At 39.9% G+C, this 19,795-nt stretch overlaps 1 long non-coding RNA gene across 2 annotated transcripts in view; it reads right to left on the bottom strand.

Moving 5' to 3' along the window:
• Positions 1-19,795, bottom strand: part of LOC309612471 — a 758,831-nt gene that overhangs the window by 9,072 nt on the left and 729,964 nt on the right. For both annotated transcript variants that reach the window (XR_014235138.1, XR_014235139.1), the window contains one exon: positions 9,059-9,095. This is a non-coding gene — a long non-coding RNA (uncharacterized lncRNA). The remainder of the gene's footprint in view (positions 1-9,058; positions 9,096-19,795) is intronic.

Consider the following 19,795-nt stretch of genomic DNA (forward strand, 5'->3'; position numbering starts at 1 on the left):
TTTGCTGTATCCAGTTTGGCCATGAGATGGTCAGCGCTATTTCAAACCCATCCTAATTATGAATAACTAAATAAACAGTATAAGTGATAGGTATTATAATATATGCATCAACAGTGTGGTATGGGAGCCCAGGGAAAGAAGCATCTATCAGTGATGACTCTTGATGTAAGAACAGAAATTGACTCTGGCTTGATTTAGGGGGAAAAATATTGGAAAGAGAGTAAGAGAAGGTGAAGGGGCTGGGAAACTAGGCTTGAAAATTGGGCAGGAATCAAGCAAGCAAAGACCATGCTGTGGAACAAAATCCAGTCTGCTGGCCATTGCACTCCTTATGATCAATTTGTGAACTTATTTTTTTTTTGCATCATTCACTCAAAATTCAAACTGCTGGGAACTGGATCGATTTTAGATCACATACTTGTCCTTGGGCTGTAGGGGGTGGAGACAAGAAGAATTTGGCTTGCTAACTTCAAGTTTTAATAGGAGGAGCCAACAGTGAGAAGTGGACATTGGGAATCCCTCTCACCAAAATACCGTGCACAATGCTGAATTCCCCAAAGGGAGAGCAAGCTGGTAACAGAAAGGGTGGTGGGTTGGACGGTGATCAGCTAAAAAATTAACAAATGTCTGCTTACAGAATTTAAGTCAGGCTTCTTTGTTAGAGAACTGTGTTCCTGAAGAAGTATCATTTAAACTGAAAGACAAGTCAGAGTTTGCAAACTGAAGGAAATGAAGAATTTTTTTTTTTTAATTGAAGTATAGTTGATTTACAATGTATTAGTTTCTAGTGTACAGCAAAGTCATTCAGTTTTTTCAAAGAAAACTATGTATATACATACATACATACATGTACATGTATACGTGTGTGTGCATATATATATATACACATATTTTTCAAATTCTTTTCCATTATGGTTTATTACAAGATATTGAATACAGTTCCCTGTGCTATAGAGTTATTGTTTATCTATTTTATATATAGTAGTTTATATCTGCTAATCCCAAACTCCTAATTTATCCCTCCCTCCCCATGCCTTTCCCTTTTGGTAACCAGAGGTTTGTTTTCTATGTCTGTGAATCTGTTTATATTTTGTAAATAAGTTCATTTGTGTTATATTTTAGATTCCACATAGACGTGATACCATATGGTATTTGTCTTTCTCTGACTTTCTTCATTAAGTATGATAATCTCTAGGTCCATCCATGTTGCTGCAAATGGCATTATTGGAAATGAAGTATATTTTAAGTGGAAAACATACTATATGTGCAGAGGCATAGAAAGCCCAGCACTTTCAATAATAGGAATATATTTGCTATGAGAAGATTTTCTCCTGTATTTTAGCTTATGGAACAGTTGAAGGAGATGAAATTGGAGAAATAAGTTAAATCGCAGAGATAAAATTTTAAATGTATTATTTTGGCAATGTAAAGTCCACAAAGGATTCAAACAAGGGCTTGCCAAGATCAGATTTGTGTTATAGGAAGACTACTTGGGCCTCAGTGAAGAGGATGAATTTTGGTGATTCTATCAAATTTAATCTTGTTTCTTCAGGCTGTGGGACAGATGTTAAAAATGACAACTTCATGTCTGTTTTACAGTTTATAGTAACTCTCTGAATTCTTTGTTTCACTTACAAACTCACCTTTCTGATGTGCAAACCTTTTGAAATTAACATTCAGAAGACCTTCCTTAGTATCAAATATCTTGTTTTGAGTATTACGTTTGTTTTCTATTGCTGCTGTATACAGTATCTCACACTTAGTGGTTTAAAACAATACAGATTTATTATCTCATCATTCTGTAGGTTAGAGATCTGACAGGAATCTTACTGCACTAAAATCACAGTATAGGCTGAAGATCTTACTGCATTCCTTCCTGAGATTCTAGGGGGAAACCAATCGTTCCCTTGCCTTTTCTAGCACATAGAGACTGCCTACATCCTGTAGCTCATGGGCCACTTCTCCATCTTCAAAGCCAGCAACGTCTGGTTGAGTTCTCACAGTGCATCACTCTGACTCTGCTTCTGTCATTGCGTTTCTTCCTCTGACTCTCTTTTCCACTTTTAAGGACCCTTTTGATTACATTGGGTCTATCCGATAATCTTTCTATTTTTGGCATCAGCTAATTTGCAGCTTTAATACCATGTGCAACCTTAATTCCCTATTGCCATGTAAAATAACATATTCATAGGTTCTGGGGCTTAGGATGTGGGTATCTTTGTCAGGCCACAATTAACATTTGCTGAATAGCCTCGCAACCGTAGTCTCAGAGTTGCCATGATACGATCATAGGACTCTGACTCTGCTTTCCCCGTGGTGAAGCATTCAGGTTGTGTTATGTCCATGATGCTGGATGTAAATTCTTCTACTCCCAGGTCTGTTTCTCTCCTTCTGTATCACGGTTGTTCACAATCCTCACTGCCTAGCTCTCTTGAGGAGGTGCAGAACACAGACATAAAGTCCTTCATAATTACAAATGATCCACTGATTACTCTTATAAAAGAAGCCCTTTAGTAAGCATTCTCATTCAGTTCTGACACCAAAGCTTTGAACTAGCTTTTAATCCCCCTCCTCTTTTGCCATTTTTCAGATGAGACAACAAATGTTCAGAGAAACTAAGGGTGGAGCTAATAAAGTTGGCACTAAAACTCAAGCCCAGGCCTCCTGCCTTCACACTGGCATATCTGCCACATTCCCCACCATAACAGCTTCTCTGTGGGATGTGCCGCTGGGCTCACATATTAACATCGCTTCCGCACAGAATTCCTACGATTCATGAAGCGGTCTCGTTATTTCCTATCCACGGCCACCAAACCCCATCTAAGCTTCTCCCGCCGTTGGTAATTCTCTCTTTACTGCCAGAGTGCCCACTGGCCTTGTTCCCGCCCCCCCACCCCCCACCGCCATCTCATATCAGCTTCTGCAGTTGAGCAGGCTTATTCTGGCTCCAGCTGTGGTCTTTTCTGCTCCAGATGGGAGGGAGGAAGAGAAAGATGAAGGGAGGGGAAGCGGCCCCTCTCAGAGATGCGGAAAGCTTTAGTGCCCTTCTCTCACGGATACCTGCCGTTTTGCTTTTGTTAGAAATCACCAGCAGCCTGGCAATATTAACCCGCAAACTACAGTCACAATCAGATCACACTCTTATTTCCTGGGATTCTGAGAGGCTTCAGAAAGTTATAAATATAACACTTTACAGACTGAACTGGACGCCCAGGGAGCAACCCCCGGCGATTAGCAATAGGACCTTGTGCTGATTAGATACAAATCTTTCAAAGAGTTCAGAGCATGTGCTCTCAGGGGTTTACTGTGTATCCCCCTACCCATCCTGAAATTGCTCTGATAGCACAGAAGACATTAGACACAACTAAGTCCTTCTTAATGATCCCACTTGAAAATGATATTTATAAAGTATTTTAAAGGTTTCAGATTCCTTTAACTTACATGATTTTATTCAATACTCTCAGCATTCTGTGAAGTAGGCAAGGTAATTGCAAGTATCCCTTTTCATAGATGAAGATGTCGAGGCCCATCTTTACAGAGCTAGTGAGTGGCAGAATCAAGATTAGAATTCAGGATCCAGGTTCCAATTCAACTCTTATTTGCCTAGGCCATACTGTTCTCATCACTAGCTACTCACTTTCTCTCTTTTATTGCCTTTTCCACCTCATTGGAAGGTGGCTTGAGGGAACTAAAGTGACAACAGATGCCACATCAGAGAGCTGTCTTTTAAAATATAGTTTTCAATGACAACATAGTTGCCTAAAGTATATTTGCATTAGCCTGGGGCGCTGTTCTCAATAAAAATTTTTCCCTTTCCAATTACTCGTATAATCAAATAAATATGTATTGTTGGCCAACTCTGTAACAGCCCTGTGCTAAGTGCTAGAAGAGAGGACAAAAGAGAAAGGGTCAGAGGTAAGGTTACTGTTGTCATGGAACTTACGCTGAGTGGAGAGAAAAAGTGCAATCCATGGAATGTTAAAGAACCATTAATTTTTTTAAGGAAACTCATGCTGAATATTAAGTGCACAAAGAGTGGAATGAGTAGAAATAGAGTTTGAACTGAGCGTGAAGAAATTAAGTAAGGGGAAGGGGGAACACAGGCTTTGTTTTAGTTTGTTTTGTTATTTGTGTTAAGTTGGGAGACACCCTTAATGAAGATCTAGAAGAGGAAAAAGGTCTGCTAACAGCCATCATGAGGTTCTGGCAGCTTTCTGATTTTTGAGAAGCCTCATCCTTAGATCCATCTTTTTGCCTTTGGAAAGATGGGGAGGCCTCAACCTACATCCTTGCAAAACTTTGCCACTGAACTCTTGCCAGCAGTCAGAGTCTGAAACCCTTCAGTTTCAAATGCGAGTCCAAATGACCACAACCATCTACCAGTGTTTTCCAGGATGCTCACCACACCCGTCCTCATACCCACACATTCTTGAAGGGAAGAAGGCTGTTTTTATATAACACAACGGCCCAGTACTTTCCCAGAGAATATAAACATGTATTTTATTTTCATTTTTTAAAAATTTATTTATTTTTGGCTGCGTTGGGTCTTTGTTGCTGCACGCAGGCTTTCTCTAGTTGTGGTGAGCAGAGGCTACTCTTCGTTGCGGTGCGCGGGCTTCTCATTGCGGTGGCTTCTCTTGTTGCGGAGCACGGGCTCTAGGCACGCGGGCTTCAGTAGTTGTGGTACACGGGCTTCAGTAGTTGTGGCTCGTGGGCTCTAGAGCGCAGGCTCAGTAGTTGTGGCGCACGGGCTTAGTTGCTCCATGGCATGTGGGATCTTCCCGGACCAGGGCTCGAACCCGTGTCCCCTGCATTGACAGGCGGATTCTTAACCACTGCGTCACCAGGGCAGTCCCATGTATTTTACATATAAGCTTTGGTATATACATCTCATATAAAAATTCCCAGTGCACTCAAACTATGGTAGAGACTTATAATATGTGTCTACATCTACTTTTCTTCTTCCAGACACGTGGGAAGATTCTCCCTTCTTGAAATTGGATAGTGTTGTTCTGGCCAGTGGGTTATGCAGAAGTAACATGAGCAACATATGTCACTTTTAGATCAGAGCATTTAATTCTGACATAAGATCCTCACAACTGGCAAAATCCATCTGAACTCCCAGGATGAGGAGGGCATGGAGCTGAACTCCCTACTTAGGTGTGATTGACAGATACTGTGAATGAGAAATTAACCTTTGTTGCTTAAATCACTAAAAATGTTGGTGTTGATGTATTCTGCAGCATAACCTAGCCAATTCTGAATGCCTTCATTTAAATTTTTTTGAAAGAGTAGGTGGAATAAATTCAGTCTACTTCAACCCAGTGTCTGATTCTCAGCAGTTCCTCTCTATTTTCCTTCAGGTCCTTGACTTCTATGTTCAGCCTACTCCTGATGGGTTTGTACTGTTTCCGGGCCCCTATCCAGCTTGGTAGCCATTTTTCTGAAATGTTTCTTGAGAATTATCTTGTCAAAGAATTTGGACCAAGCCCCGGGAAGCCCAGTGGTAAAGCAGAGGATCTAGGTACACAGACCTCTGTGTGTTGCCCATCGATGGCACACTGTTCCATGTTTCCATATCAGAGGGTCTGATCTCTCCTTCTGCCTGCTTTTAGGAAGTACTAGGTACCCTCTACCCCAAAATATAAAACCTTGCTTTGTTAGAATACTGCTAGGAGGAAGTTAGCCAAGATACAAATCCATCTTGTCTAAATGGGCCAACGATATGTAGGCTGGAGAATGGTAAACTTTAAACTTTTAATGTTTTTTCTTCCTACTTCTTCAAGGTGTACTTCCTTTCCCTCTCCCTAAAGTTCTAGCTGCTCCTGCTTGTTAGATACTATCTTCATTATTAGAGTATACTTTGTTGCCATAGCAAATTTGTTTTTACTCTCACATTTTATTGCACTTACAGCTGCTACAGGCACAAGAGAAGGAGGCAGGCGGATCGTGATTTTATTTTCTCTCAAGTAGCCAGGCTTCCTCCTGATCTGAGAAACTTTTAACTCCCCCGAAAAGGGTGCAGTCTTACAGCCAGGAATAGCAAAGGTGGTGCGTTGCATGGGAAGACAGGCTGTGGTTCTCTAGCCTGGGAGTAGAACAGGGCACAGTGCTTTCCCGGCCCAGGTAGGATTACATCGTTCTTGTAGTCACTCTTTCCTTTCACGCTTCAGCATTTATACTAAAAGAAAACAAAAAAAGTAAGTAGGCCCTCTATCAGTGATAAAGATCAAAGAGGAAGCAGAAGTTGGAAAGTTTTACCAAAATGCCTTACCTAAGGTCCCTTAGGACAGGGTCTCAAGGTGACCCTGAACCCCCAAATTATAATAATGATGATAGTAATATCTTACATGTGCATAGTACCTTTGATCTTTCAGTGCATTTTTACATGTACTGCCTAATTTTTCTTTTTTTGTTGGTAAATAGTAGCCCTTAATGAAGACTTCTCCATGAACTATATTTTATACTGATGTCTTAATTCATCCATTTTGTCACTTTTTCAACAAATACTTTCATATCTCCTACTGAGTTACTATTTGTACTGAAGAGACAGCATCTTAAACTATCTAATCCTGCCACTATTTTACTTTATGCGCATCAATCTTATCCCAGCAGACAGGACTTGCTATTTGAGAATGCGTTCTTAGACAGCTTCTGTGGCTCACATGGGGACCACTCCAGTGTGAGGCACTCTGTAAACTTCACAGGCTGATGGAGATTCAGGGTTTCGTCCAGTACTATGACTACGGATTTGACACTTAGAACTTTAATTATCTGTCTGTCACAGGCCAATGACTTTTGCTATTTGTATATTAAAAAGTGCAGGGCTTCCCTGGTGGCGCAGTGGTTGAGAATCTGCCTGCTAATGCAGGGCACACGGGTTCGAGCCCTGGCCTGGGAAGATCCCACATGCCACGCAGCAACTGGGCCCGTGAGCCACAATTACTGAGCCTGCGCGTCTGGAGCCGGTGCTCCGCAACAAGAGAGGCCGCGATAGTGAGAGGCCCGCGCACCGCGATGAAGAGTGGCCCCCGCTTGCCGCAACTGGAGAAAGCCCTCGCACAGAAACAAAGACCCAACACAGCCATAAATAAATAAATAAATAAATAAATAAATATTAAAAGTGCAATTAAGGTTTCTGTCTCGGCATGGTATTAAACATCATCAAACTTTATAAATACTTCTTAAATATTTTTGCAGGAGGAAAAATCTGTGACTTTCAACTGTAATTTTTAAATGTTCAATATGTATAGACAAGCTGCTGTATTTTATATAAATGAATGTATTCATAGAACAAACTTTAAATTTCAGAAAACAACACAGATTGTAGGAGTTTAAATTCCTGTTCATCTTCCAGTAGCAGTGAGTAATGTGTCCATTTTAGGAACAGTGGCAAACGACTGAGGAGGAGTGCATTTCTACACTTGCTGGAGATTGCTATTTTGTGGAGAAGCATTTGTGGTCTGGTGACTCAAGACAGGGAGGTAGGTAGCTACCCATTCTATATTCTAAATTCTGCTTTCACTGCTCCATCTGTGCTGGGCTCATGCTGAGACCCTGTCTAGGTAACACTACCCTCTACTGGGTGGAACCAGAACTCCTCAATCCTTTAATCCAGGGCAACGTGTTGTAGAATTTAAACTCTAAGACAGACGTTAGGGATGGTTTTAACAGATGAGGAAACTGACATCCAGAAGGCATAATGGTCAAGGCTGTGACTCTTGACAGTTTATATCAGAGACCAGTCAGAGAACTGTGCTTTCTTGACTCTTGGATGGCTAATTTTCCCCAAAATTTCAGAGTAGGATGGAGGCTCTGAACAGCACACACACCAAAAAATATAAATGTATTACTTGCAGCTATAGGAGTATCTGTTAAGTAACCAAATGTCTATTGCTGCATGAAGTACCTGTGCTATTTAAATCTAGGTCAGGTGAAAAATTCAAGATTTACCATAGACCTTTGCATTATTTGTAAAACCACTCGAATACACTGCCTTTTTTTTTTTTCTTTTTTAAATGTTTCACCATTTGCTGCTTCAGTAAGAATGTGTCTTCAGATGGAACTTTGTCCTAAGGGCCTATGGGACTTTGTTTGTTAATGGGCACATTTTCAGAGCAGGGTTTCTCCAATCGGAGGACCTTAATTGGTATCCTTACTACTTCTCCTACATTTTCATGCAGCATTATGTGTTCAGCTCGACCTGCATAAAATGGACCAGATGAATAGATGGAGGAGGCAGCCGTCCATGTGGGAAAGGAGGGGTTTGATAGGCCAAAATACCATGTGATGTCAATTACAGTGACACCTCACCTCTTAGTAATTCAAATGTCGATCAATCTCACCTCCTTAGCACACAGTTAAGAACCTAGAAGTAGGCAATAAAGACAGCAGAAACTGGTGTTGCCTAGACCTTAATCCCATAAGAGTGGCCCCCATGCCCTCACTTAGTGTCTATATTCTCTTTTTTTAAAAAAATTAATTAATTAATTTGGCTGCGTTGGGTCTTCGTTGCTGTGCACGGGCTTTCTCTAGCTGCAGCGAGCAGGGGCTACTCTTTGTTAGGGTGTGCAGGCTTCTCATTGCAGCGGCTTCTCTTGTTGCGGAGCACGGGCTCTAGGCACACGGGCTTCAGTAGTTGTGGCATGCGGGCTCAGTAGTCGTGGCTTGTGGGCTCTAGAGTTCAGGCTCAGTAGTTGTGGCGCACGGGCTTAGTTGCTCCGCGGCATGTGGGATCTTCCCGGACCAGGGCTTGAACCCATGTCCCCTGCATTGGCAGGCGGAATCTTAACCACTGCACCACCAGGGAAGTCCTATATTCTCTTATTTCATGTAAATCCTTTAAAATAGGTCCAAAGTACATGAAGACAGCAGATTATGGGGTAGGGGCAGGAGTGGTAGTGGAACAAACTGTTACAGGCACACATACATAGGAGTACAAAGTAATAGCTGGTGGCATGACAGAGAGCAGGAGACAAAAGGAATAGATTCAACTAAAAGTATTGTGATCTCAAGATCACTAACAACCCTTTGCAAAGGGACCAAAATTCACACTCACCTCAGGAGAGTCCAAGAGTTAATTTTATAATAGTGACCTAGAATGGTTTAAAAAAAAAAAAAAGTTAAATAGTGTTCTATTTAATCCCATTTAGAGTAAAAAAAAAACCAGTTCCACAGTCTCCATTTATTTAGATTTCTATACAAAAATAGTTAGAATGAATAGGAACTTCACTAATTTGTCATAAGCTGTTCAGAAAATTCAACTATCTAGAAGAAGCCATAAGATTAAGAGAACTTGATGAATTTTATTGGCTCTTTGGAACTCCTGTATTAAAATATAAAGTTGCTTTATTCAAGTCATTTAACAAAAGTATATCGAATGCCTCGTCTACTCTGTGCCAGGCAATGTTCTAGTCACTAAAGATGGTACGTGTATCCAAACAGACCTAAATTCTGGTCCTCACTGAGGACAAATGGAGGAAGGCACTCAATAAGCAAAATAAATACATAAATGTATACAGAATATGAGATGTAAACAACTATTTGAGGAAATACAAAACAGAAAATGGGGACACCAAGCACCAGTGAGTCTGAGGAGAAGTTGCAAGTTTAAATAAGCTAGTGAGGAGAGGTTTCCCTGAGAAGTGGTCGGGGCACGAAAACCAAAGAGGGTGAGGAAGCAAGCCACGTACGTGTGCACGGGAAGACTCTGGTTACCTTACACATTGACCCTGATTAACCGTAATTCCTCCATAACCTCAACTGTAAACTCCATGCTCTGACCACTCTCTCTCTTATTTTCAGTTCTTTCCTTCTGCTCCCTGACTCCAGCAGTCCTTGGATCTGACATTGATCCTACCCCCATTTCACTGGCTCTCAGCCTTCTCAAGTCCTTACTTCCCTTTAAATCCCATGGTCAACCATTATTACCACTCCCTAGCACTTCCCTAAATTCTCTTGGCCCCTCCTGCTTCACTGTACTCATTTAGTAAAACCTCAGCCGTGGGGAAATCCAAATTGTCTTCTACTCTGTGCCTATAACCTATCACTTTAAATTAAAGACTACAAATCTCAACCAGGCTCTTAATGCTGCCCAGAAATCATACCCCAGAATTCTAGTCCATTTCCTCCTCCACAATCCCAGATGTATATTCCACTCCCTTTCCTGTTTCATTTTAACTCCAGCTCACTCTCAGTTTTATGACCTTGCTTCCTGTTTCACAAAGAAAAAAGAACCCATTAGGAGACAACGTTCACAGGTTCCCACCACCATACCCACCCAGCTAGCGGCATCAGAGCTGCCTTCTGCCCTGTTATGGTAGATGCAGCGTCTGTGCTGCTAAGGCCACCTCCTTTGGGCACCCCATCTAATCCTTTTTTGTCTGTCCAAGGACATTCCAGCAACCTTGTCCTGCATCATCAACACAATTCAGTTCCTCTCTACTGAATCCTTCTCATTAGCTTGCTTACAAACAAGCCTGCTCTGGAGTCTGTGTCTCTTTCCAGCTACCAATTCATTTGTTTGCTTTATTACAGCAAAATTTCTCAAAAGAGTTGCCTATACTTTTAGTATATCTGATTCCTCTTCCACCCATTCTTTTTTTGAAATGACTCCAGTCAGGTTTCCCAACTTTCTAGCCTCCCAAAACTACTTTCTCAAGCTCCCTAACAATCTCTAGTACTTTGCTATATCTAGTGATTACTTTTCATCAAGATTGACCCACCTGTACCATTTGATTTAGTTTTCATCATCTATTAATGCTTCTTTTTATTGCCTGTCACCTATTAGGTCCTAAAGGGATTTTGATGGGAATGCACTGGAGTCTGGAACCCTGAATCTGTGGGGGCATTATAATAAAAATAAGATTTGTATAGCACTTCACATTATCAAAACAAACAAGCTATAGAGCATCTATTTGAATATTTACAATAATCCCAGGAGAAAGGCATTTTTCAGATGAGAACTATTAATAAGGAAGATGTGACAAAGACAGGATTACATACATTTATATAGCTTCTCAGAGGCAGAAGCAAGCCTGTATTGGACAGTGGATACTGGATGGTGGGAGCTGAGTAGAGGTGGGTAGTTCCACATGCTGAAGAGGGAATCTTGCCAAAGAAAGGAAAGAACATCAAAATAAATAAATAAATAAAGGATGGAAGAGGCTAATTTTGTCCTATTTGTCATTTTACGCCCAAACTATTTTAATGTATGAGACATGCTACTAGAAAAGTTTAAAGTAATAAGGAAGAATCCTTGAAGTTGGTTTTAGGAATAAAATTAAAAGCCATTGGGCTCTACCCTTATGCCTAATGAGAAATCGGCAACAATGCTTTAAATTTCAATTTTTGCTCTCCTTGCAAAAAGAGTATTGATTTAAAAAAAAAAAAAGTGTGAGGACTCTCATGGGTTGAATGTGTGTGCTCCCCCTCCAAATTCACATTTGAAAGCCTAATCCCCCATGAGATCTTATTAGAAGGTGGCCCTGTGGGAAGTGATAAGGTCATAAGGGTAGAGACCTCCTATATGGGATGAGTGTCCCCAGAGAGCATTCTCACCCTTTCCACTATGTGAGGATGCAAAGCGAAAACAGCTGTCTGTGACCCAGAAGAGGGCTCTTACTGGAACCCAACCATGCTGCCACTCTGATCTTGGACTTCAAGCCTTCAGAACTGTGAGAAACAAATTTCTTTGTGTATAAGCCACCCAATCCATGGCACTTTGTTACAGCAGCCTGAAATGACCAAGACGAGAACATTGCAATTTAGTGCCTTAGTCCAGACTATGATTAAAAAAAAAAAAATATGACAGAATGAATGGCTTAAACAACAGAAATTTATTTCTCATAGTTCTGGAGGCTGGGGATTCCAAGATAAAGGCCCTGGCATATTCAGTGTCTCTTGAGAGCCTGCTTCCTGGTTCATAGACAGACAGCTGTCTTCTAACTGGCTGGGTCCTCATGTGGTCCAAGGGAAAGGGAACTCTCTGTGATCTCTTTTATAAGGGCACTAATCACATTCATGAGGGGTCCACCCTCATGACCTCACAAAGACCCCCACCTCCAAATACCATCACATTAGGGATTAAGTTTCAACATATGAATCTTGGGAGAACACAAACATTCAGTCTACAGCAGTGCCCAATATTTTTCACCCTGAATCTCTAATATTGCAAGAGAACCTGGAACTCTCTAGAGTTCTTCTCAGAGACTGACCTGAGAAGGTTGCCACCACCAGTCTTTCTAGAGTTGGTCTTAGGACACAAGCAAATCTAGGCAATATGTAAGAGACTAAAAAAAAAAAAAAAAGTTTGCATGTCATCCATCTCCAGCCCTGTCCATCTGTCTCGCACACATGCACATGTGCACACACACACACACACACATATTGATACAGAAGCAACCCACTGCTATTGTATGGAAACAGTTACAGTTCAAGCTGGTAAAACATTCCGCTGAGCACCTTCTACACAGATTAAACCTTTGTCTTTCTTTGCTCTGAAGCTGATAGAGGAGAACACTTAGATGAACTAAATAATAAAGTGATCCCATTCCTGTCATTTACTTCCACATATATAAGTATAAAAAGGCCATCCTCACATGAAATTGTAATGCTGACTACCTTTCTCTGCTCACTTTAAATCCAATCACTTAGAGCAATCCGTCAGCATTCAAATACACAGAAGATGGCAGTTTCATAAATTGAGACAACACAATTCAGTGCCTTGACACTGCATTTGCTATCAATTATGGTAGTCATAATCTCAAGTATTAGAGGAGGACTGGCATATTAACCTAAATACTGCTGAAGGGACTGCGCTGCTTTCACAAAGTTATTTTTTTTTAATTTTTTAACTTTTTATTTTGTGCATTGTACTTCATTAAGCCTAGACAGAGAATCAGTGATGTGGGTGCTGTACACAGTGGCCTCTGCATCTTGCCCATTATTTTATTTTATTTTTTTAACATCTTTATTGGAGTATAATTGCTTTACAATGGTGTGTTAGTTTCTGCTGTAAAACAAAGTGAATCAGCTTTACATACACATATATCCCCATAGCTCCTCCCTCTTGCGTCTCCCTCCCACCCTCCCTATCCCACCCCTCTAGGTGGACACAAAGCACTGAGCTAATCTCCCTGTGCTATGCAGCTGCTTCCCACTAGCTATCAGTTTTACATTTGGTAGTGTATATATGTCCATGCCACTCTCTCACTTTGTCCCAGCTTACCCTTCCCCCTCCCCGTGTCCTCAAGTCCATTCTCTAGTAGGTCTGTGTCCTTATTCCTGTCTTGCCCCTAGGTTCTTCATGACCTTTGTTTTTAGATTCCATATATATGTGTTAGCATACAGTATTTGTTTTCCTCTTTCTGACTTACTTCACTCTGTATGACAGACTCTAGGTCCATCCACCTCACTACAAATAACTCAAATTTGTTTCTTTTTATGGCTGAGTAATATTCCATTGTATATATGTGCCACATCTTCTTTATCCATTCATCTGTCAGTGGACACTTAGGTTGCTTCCATGTCCTGGCTATTGTAAATAAAGCCACAGTGAACATTGTGGTACATGACGCTTTTTGAATTATGGTTTTCTCAGGGTATATGCCCAGTAGTGGAATTGCTGGGTCATATGGTAGTTCTATTTTTAGTTTTTTAAGGAACCTCCATACTGTTCTCCATAGTTTGCCCACTATTTTATTTATTTATTTATTTATTTATTTTGGCTGTGTTGGGTCTTCGTTTCTGTGCAATGGCTTTCTCTAGTTGCGGCAAGCGGGGGCCACTCTTCATTGCAGTGAGCAGGCCTCTCAGTGTCGCGGCCTCTCTTGTTGCGGAGCACAAGCTCCAGATGCACAGGCTCAGTAGTTGTGGCTCACGGGCCCAGTTGCTCCGCGGCATGTGGGATCTTCCCAGACCAGGGCTTGAACCCATGTCCCCTGCATTGGCAGGCAGATTCTCAACCACTGTGCCACCAGGGAAGCCCAGCCCACTATTTTAAATCCTACTTTATCAATCCCTTATATGATCTTGGTATATTTTAGGTCTGTTTTTGTCTTGTGTTCAAAGACGTATTTAAATAGAGTTGTACCACCTATCATATGTAGCAGTGTGATTGAGAGAGAAAACGCATGGGTGTCTTAAGCAAGTTATTTCTCTAAGCCTAAGTCTCTTCAAATATAATGATAACAATACTCACCTCAATGGATTATTATGAGAACTAGACAGAATAATATGAGCCATTGAACATTATTCTCTCTTTCTCTCACCTGGGGTTACCCCAGAAGTGTCCATGTAAGAATCAAGAATGTGTTTTAGTTATAAACGAATTTTTCCTTATGTTACCCCCCTCCTTTTTTATTTTTTTAACAGAGATCATTTTAATGGAAAAGGAATAAAAGAAGACAAATCACCTACAGTCCCATCACTCATTACATACCCTTATTCATTCACTCAACAAATATTTATTAAGCATCTATTATGTGCCAGGCATGGTTCTAGATTTTGAAACTAGAGCACTAAATGAAATAGACAAAAATTCTTGCCCTCAAGAACAGCTTTCATTTTTTTTTTCTCCTTTACATTTCTCTTCTGTATACACACATATGGTATGTGGTTGCAATAACCGTAGTCATAGTTTTTATTCTGCTTCTTTCATTTATGATTAGCTTCTTTTAAGTTTCCATGTTGCTAAACTCTATAATTTTAATGTCAAAATAATATTCCTTGGAGTTGATACACAATAATTTAATTGCCCAGTCCCCTAAAGTTGGAAATTTAGCCGCAGCACCCATCCCCAGGTGCAATGAGCATCCATGTATATTACCTTTTTCTCCTGATTTCCTTTATATAACTACATCATGGTGAGATTACTGTGTCACAGTGCAAGAGCACTATTAGTCTGATCATTTAGGTAAAAGTAAGAAAAAAATCCAACTCATTATTCTCTGGTGGATTCTCTCAACATATTTTGAAGACAGTATACAATTTAGTACTCAAAGGTGTGAAACATACATGGGAGGGTACATACAGGAATTCAAACTACATTCAGTTAAGAGAGGAAGAAATAGAGAGACAGATTTTAGCTATACAGCTCTTAAAAACAAAAAAGATGAGATTTCCAAAGAGGAAGGTGTGTGACCCAGTGCAGCAAAAGGTAATCAGAACGGGCAGAGTGGGTTGAGGTTATGCAAAGGTCACAATTGTGGAGCGGATAAATTTGAACATGATCTAATAAATGGTGGAGAATCATTGTCATTACTTCAGCAAGAGAATAGCACAAAGAAAGGAGTGTTATATAATCTGTAAAAGCAATATTGTCTTGCTCTAGGGAAGCTGAGGAACCTAGATACATTTCATTTTACTGAGCTTTTACATTTGCTATTAAACCCAAATGCTTCCTCTCACTGTGTTTCAGAGCATGAGGAATGTAAAAAAGCCTAAAGCAGGATCAAGCCCAGTGTGCTGATGGAGAATATCCTAAATGGGACACGCTTGGTCAGCACAGCAGGCTTGACCCTCCTATGAGGAAGATGCAGAATCAATAATCCCCAGAGAGGAAGTGGCAGCTCTGTATGATGGAAAAGTTCTTCCAGCTCCTGGACTATCCAAACACAGTCCCTCCATGCCAGGTAATTAGGCTTCTACTCAGTAATGAGGCAGCATTTATAATCTGCTGACATTTCAGCCTGAAGGCCAGAGAGTACAGATGAGGAAATTTTGCTTTTTGTGTATCTTTTCCTTGTCTTCGAATCAAAGGTTATTGAAATGGACAAACTGGGCAGTCAGCTGAAGAGTATGCCCAGTTCCCTTTGGAGGACTTGGGTGTGGTAGTGATTAGATACCATTCAGGCCATTTGTTTCCAATTAATTAGAGGGGAAGAACAGACTCTAGGTTGAAAATGTTTTGAGGACACGACTTCTTCACTTTATACTTGTTTTCCTCCTACCTAACTGTAGAACAGTGCCTGGATTGGTGCCTGCCACATAGTACCTGCTCAACAAGGTTTGACTAGTAATGAATGAACCATATATACTAGTTGCTCATTAATATTTGGTACTTGCCTATTTGCTCAGTTTACAAGTTTTCTGTACCTGTATCTTTGTGACTAAAACTTAGTAAGGGAGAAAACTGATTTTTCACTGCATTACAGTGAGAGGAGCTTGAGAGAAGAGCAAAGGAAAGGAGAAGAAAGCACAGACTTCACCATAGGGAAATGTGCCAGATGGGCCTTTATTACTTCTAGTTATTGAAAGGCCTCCTGTCAGTTGTAAGAACATTTTTCAAAGCTACAAACTATCATAAAGAGATAAGTGAAGATGTCATTGTTCTGTCCAGTGTTCCATTATCAAAGGCTAGTGTAGTAACTAGCACATAGGACCCATTCGTGCATATTTGATGAATAAATGATTGAATGAAGGGAATATGGTTCTTCCTCCAGGAATTTCATAGTGAAGGGTAGGACACAGAACCCCACAAGAGAATTGTGGAACCTTAGAAATCTTCTATAGCCTATGACTCCATTAGTGGTCAATTCTCATGAATGTTCAATCAGCCATGAACCCATCTACGGAGCCATTTTCCAGAACAGATGCTTCAGTGTCCATAAGGACACCTTGAGAAACTCTGTGGTTAATTTCGAACTCTGTATCTACCTCTATGCAGGTACTGGCAGAGTGGGAGAGATTTGAAAACAAAAAACAAATAGAAGATCAGATATTACTCTCTAGTTGGAGAAAAAATACATATACTAGGAAATAATGAGAGAATAAGAACATAAATGCAAAAATTCCCCAATTGAAACCTTTTGTTCTTAGATGATTGCCCTGAAACACATGATCAGAGCTTGGAAATAAGCATCAAATTGGTGGGATATAAAGCTAGTTATAGTCTTAGAAGCTCTCGTTTTGCAAAATTATCTTGCAAGTATAGCTCACTACTGATGATATCCTAGGTACCCAAACCAGATGGTGTAAGATTTGCTACCTTAAATGCACAGCCCACATGCCCACTGAATTGTGTAAGGGGCTAACTGGGAATGTTAGATAACAACCCAAGCAGCATAAACAACCTTAAAGTCATAGAAAACTGTACCAAAATATATATCTTTCTAAAGATTTTAAATGTTTAAAGCCTCTTAAGAAATAAAACACATGCAAAATAAATATAAGAAATGTTAAGTTGGCACTGGATTAACATACTATAATGCAGCAGTAGCAAACGAATCCCTTGGTACCTGAATAATTAAGAGCCAGGGGAAGATTTATAATCTAGGGCAACTAATACACAGAGCTGTAAGTGCTGGTCTAGCACTAAGAATTCAGCACAACTGTATTGATGTCTTCCTGTGGAGGCTTATGTATTTTTCTGCTTTATTTTAGGACAGGAGAGTACATAGAGAGGTGAATCAGAGATCTATATTTATAGTTCTATTTCTATTTGATACCACAGTTTGCATTAAACAATATCAAACATTAAAAAAGGTAATTTGCATTTCTCATTCTTAATGTTCAACAATTTAAAAAAAATGTTTGCAAGATATCACTCCAGGTTCATGGTATCTTCCCTCACCAATTAGTTACTGCATTCATTCATTCATTCAACAGATATTAGTTGAGTTCCTACTAAGTGCAAAATGCCGTGCTAGGCTTTGAACATGTGAAATGACTGAGAGATACCCCATCCTGGTTGAAGTTCACAGTCTTTGGAAGGTCATTTAGTTATGAGTAGTGATGCAGGAAAATATTAGTATGTTTAAGTAAGGGCAAATCCTTTGGTGTGGTTGGTGTGGATACAGCACAAAGGAAATGTAGAAAATTAAACTGGAAAAGTAATTAGACATTCTCCTGTTAATAGAAGATCAATGGATAAATAAATTTGAGTTTTGCAGTGGGGTGTGTGAGAAATGATCAGGTTACAGTTTGAAATGATGACCTTGAAAACTATAGAGAGGACAGCTTAGAAGAGAAAGGCACTGAAGACAGAGAGAACATTAGGGAAAAATTTGAAATCTTCCAAGGATACTGAGTGTTTTGGATTAAGCCTGCAAAAGTGGGAACAGAGAAAAGAAAAGTATTCAAGAGGCATTTCTGAGGCAGAATTGACAGTCTTAGCAATTTACTGTGTAATTAGTAAATCAGATGTGTATGAATTATGACTAAAGATATGAGTTGATGAGATTAGAAATAAAAACATAAAGTGAGGGGGAAAAAAAAGCCAAGGCTGAACTTAGAGAAAGCTCCAATATTTAAGAGACCAAGAAGAGAAAAAGGAGCCACGGAAGGATCTAGGAAAGAACCATGATTGATTCTGTGTTTTATTACAGGTAAACACAATTTTCTTTCCATCATATTTACATCTTTCTTAATTCTTATACATGAATGCTGGCTTGCTATCAGATCTTTCTTTTTCTGTTGTGCCATATGTATATCCTCTGGAAATCAACTTCTAATTTAATACCAGTTTTTCTTGATATGTGCCATCCAGGCTTGATCTGGGATTTGGGAAATCTTAGTTCAAGATATGTGACCCTGGACATTTTCCTGAATATCTCTGCAGCTTAGTTCCCTAGCTGTAAAATTCATGATTGGTCTAAATGACTTTTACTATCCATTTTTATCTCTGGGATCTTAGCCATCCAGTGGTATACTGATTAGCAACCATCACTAGGTTTGTCCCAATCTGTGTGGAGACAGATTAATGGGCAATTGTCCACTGGAAAATGAAAAGCAACTCCAAGACTCTTACAACTCTGGAGGACTATGGTGTGGACCTTAGAAATATTGATTCTTAGACTATTTCTGGGGAACAGTCTGTGGCTTTTGCTGTGGTGGTCATTTCTTCTCGCATGATCCTGACAGTAGACATAAATTGCTTTGCCGTGTCTGCTATTTTCCTATTTTTATGACTTTGGGGGGAAACAACTGACTAATTTAGGCTTCCTGCATATTCTTAAAGATTTGTGATAAAGCTCGGAGCTGCAACACTCCCGCAATTTCTTAATCATGACTTGTTATTTAAAAAGAGCTTGCATTTTGCGGAGATATTACACAATGCTGATATTCCTTGAAAGGGAAAGAATTTGGTCCACCTATGTCTGACAGACTGGTTTGTCAAAGAACACAGAGGATGTCCTTTGCCTACCTTCCCAGTCCACCGAGGTCATCTCTAAATGCCCCTTCAAGCTGATGACACACCAGAAAAAAGCAGATTTAAAAAAATTCCTACAAGGGCTGTTGTAGTAAAGAGGGCTTTTAATGATGTTTTGACATTTCGGGGATGAATGCTTTGGTAGAACAAACTGAGAAAATGCTCAGGAAAGGATATGGGAAGCTTTAGCTACTTGTATGCGAACTGCCAGTAACTTTTTTCTGTTAATACAATTACACATAATATAAGGAAAATAACAGATTTAATACATTTTAAAATATAACACATTTTTTTACTGTAGGGTCATCTCCAATTTTTGAGGCCCTACACTGAATATATAAACCTGGACCTAGGGAGTATCTGTTCCATTAAAAATGGTTGCAATGGACTAAATAAATGGACACTGACATTTTAAAATATGTATATTAGAACTGGATCACCAAGTGAAAAGGAGATTTTTTTTCCCCTGGAGATTTTTAAAAGTAGAATGAATACTCATCTTTCCAGAATTATTTGGGTATCCTCTTACCTGAAGGCTAGCAGAACTATTTGACCTTCAGCAATTTATTCTAAGTTTATGATTGCTTATTACTCTATTGTTATTTCATTTAACAGTAGGCTTTAAATGTCCCTTAAACACATTCC

Source organism: Balaenoptera borealis (assembly GCF_965194805.1).
Source record: "Balaenoptera borealis genome assembly, chromosome: 15".
Classification (NCBI taxonomy): Eukaryota; Metazoa; Chordata; class Mammalia; order Artiodactyla; family Balaenopteridae; genus Balaenoptera; species Balaenoptera borealis.